The sequence below is a fragment of the Penaeus monodon genome, chromosome 23 (assembly GCF_015228065.2).
Source record: "Penaeus monodon isolate SGIC_2016 chromosome 23, NSTDA_Pmon_1, whole genome shotgun sequence".
In the NCBI taxonomy this organism is placed as follows: domain Eukaryota; kingdom Metazoa; phylum Arthropoda; class Malacostraca; order Decapoda; family Penaeidae; genus Penaeus; species Penaeus monodon.
The window spans coordinates 21508286-21508550 of NC_051408.1; positions in this window are offsets into that span (position 1 = coordinate 21508286).

A 265-nucleotide genomic window follows, 5' to 3' on the forward strand; every position below is an offset into this window, starting at 1 on the left:
TCTTATCACATAAGGAACCAATCCGAGTCTTACCAAATAAGTAGCGGAGATTGTAGGCTTTTGCCGGAGCGCCTGAAGTGGGAGCCGCGGCGTCGTTGCATCAAGTTCTATTAGGAACAATTAACTTAATTGAAGACGCGATGGTTAGTTTTAATAGAATAGTTAGTAATGTGACTGAATTTCCTTCATATGAACAAATAGTCAAACAAATTCTTAGACACATTTTAGCTAAGTAAAAAAAAATCAGTAATTACAAAACCTAAAT